Raw genomic sequence first — 2,723 nt, forward strand, 5'->3', positions numbered from 1 at the left:
CTATGTTCATCGCTTACATCACCCATATTGTGTGGAAAAAAGTCAAGTTGAGAATGGAGAAAATGAATTTTTAGAGACATTCTTGCTTCAAATTGCTTATAAGCTTTCAAAAAATCATTCACAATTGCAACATAGATGATTTTTCATTTTCCCCAAATTTTTTACAAGTGAAACAAACTTTTTCCAAGCAGTTTACTCCATTGGGCTTAATTTTTCTTGAAAAAGCTCATCACAAATTAGTGTGGGAATTTCTGAACCATTAAAAACACTATGCCATATGCCTGTGGGCATATGGCGTAGTGGTTAAGAGCGCGGGCTACTAACCCTAAGATTCCGAGTTCAATTCCAGGCAGTGACCTGCATAATAATAATAACATCAAAATATACCTTAGGAATGAGAACCCAGGTTCGAAATTTCCCCAAGACACCTGATGAAGGCTGGAGGGTATATCAACCGAAACATTGGGTTAAAGCAAGATGAGGATAAATATCCGTCAAATGTAAATAATATAAATAATGTACAAATTTCTTTAGTGTTAACAACTTTATTTCTCTCCCTTTTAAGATTCGATAAAATGAGTACCAGTAAATTAAGAAAAAAATGTCTTCAGTAGGTGCAGGTATGTACTTTTGGCAAGTGTCTGCCATCTTACCTCCATACTGACCAAAGTCTAATGACTAGATTTGGTAGATGGAAACTGAAAAAAGTTTGAGAAGTTTGCCAATATTTGTTCTTATGCAACATGGTGCAGCCTGGTGATATGAGAGGTTCTTTGTTGTGTTTTTTTAGTACCTTATGGGTGTTGCACTTCATGTATGTACCAGCCTGTCCGATCTTACGATGCAATAAAATCTCTTAAAGAAATTATTATAGTGATTTGGTATAATCTATTCATTTGTTTTTTTGTTATCTTACACTATGCTGAAGTTCTCTTCAACTTTGAATACTTTCTGGAGTTGTAGATTACCACTAGACCTCCCTATATCAATACCTCCTTCATAAACTGGACTGTTTACCCTTAATGTTGTGTGTTTCACTTTAATATGCCCTGATCTTAATTGATTATCTTTCAACAGTGTGTGTAACAAAAATAAAACAAAGCAGAAAATACTAAAATAATCTTATCATGAAATACGTTTTGTAATGGTTGGTACTGGTTTCAGTTATTTTGTCACTTGACCATTAAAGTAGATTCTCAGGGACAGCCTCTACCACTCCTCTTCTTCTTCTTCTCCTTCTTCTTCTCCTTCTTCTTCTTCTTCTTCTTCCTACTCCCCTCCTTCTTTTTCAACTTTGCCTTTCTCTGCACCCACAAACACAATTTTTTTTTAGATCTGCTACTTCCTATTAAGCCTTCACAAATGAAAAGAGAGAGAGAGAGAGAGACAGACAGAAAAAAGGAAAATATCCTACCTATTTGAAGACAATGGAAATATCTTTTCTTCAATTTAATTGTTTTTCTTCTTAATTAATATCTACCTTTGTTTTACTCTTAGTTGAAAAGGTCGAAAAGACTGAAACTGGTTCTAACTGTAACAAAATGTATTTCATGATAAAACTATTTTGGCATTTTCCACCTAGTCTTATTTTCCTTATACGCATCGATTCATGTGTTACTTTTCAGCCTTTTAAACACACATACACACATATATATACATCATCATTATCATTTAACGTCCTTTGTCCATGCTGGCATGGGTTGGGTGGTTTAACTGGGCTGGCACACAGGAAGGCTGCAGCAGACTCCAATCTGATTTGGCATGGTTTTCTACGGCTAGATGCCTTTCTTAACATCAACCACTCCGAGAATGTAATGGGTGCTTTTACGTTCCACTGGCACGGGTGCCATTTGCATGACACCGGGCTGCATTTACATGCCACCAGCATGGGTGTCAATTTGCATGACCCTGGTATCTGCCACGACTGTGATTTTGCTCAGCTTGATGGGTTTTCTTCTCAAGCATGACATTATGTCAAAAGCCTCAGTCATTGCCTCTGTGAGACCCAACACTCAAAAAGAACTCAGCCACTTTGCCTCCATGAGGCCCAACACTCAAAAGGAACTCAGCCACTTTGCCTCTGTGAGGCCTAACAGAAGGTAAGATCCAAGGATCAAGGAGTAGGAAGACAGTAAGCTCCAAGCAGTCCACAGAAGGTATAAAAAACAATTTTCAGGAACAATAGTGGATTATTGACAGAAGGTTGTAGGTTTTTCCTGTATTGAAGTTCAATAAGCTGAAAAAATTGTTTTATAGCTTACAGTTAGCAGCAGGGGTTGCTGTGTATGTGAGTATAAATCCAAAGTTAGGGTCTGAAGTAGATAAAATCCAGGTTTCATATGTTTCATAGCTAGTAGAACCTCAGAAGTAGTAATTATCTAAATGAGGTGTAATCCACTAGCTACTCATCAGAGCAAAGATACCTTAATCAAAAGAAGTTAACATTGTCACCAACAGATCCCATGTTGATTCACAGGAGATTCAATTGAAAAACAAATCTCCTGCGAGTCAACATGGGATCCATTAATGACAATGTTAACTTCTTTTGATTAAGGTATCTTTGGCCCAATGAATAGCTAGCAAATTACCCCTTGTTTAGATAATTACTACTCCTGAGGTTCTGCTAGCTATGAAACATGTGTAGCCTTGATTTTATATACTCCATTCCCTAACATTGGATATATATATATATATATATATATATATATATATATATATATATA

This window comes from Octopus bimaculoides, chromosome 10, assembly GCF_001194135.2.
Source record: "Octopus bimaculoides isolate UCB-OBI-ISO-001 chromosome 10, ASM119413v2, whole genome shotgun sequence".
NCBI lineage: Eukaryota > Metazoa > Mollusca > Cephalopoda > Octopoda > Octopodidae > Octopus > Octopus bimaculoides.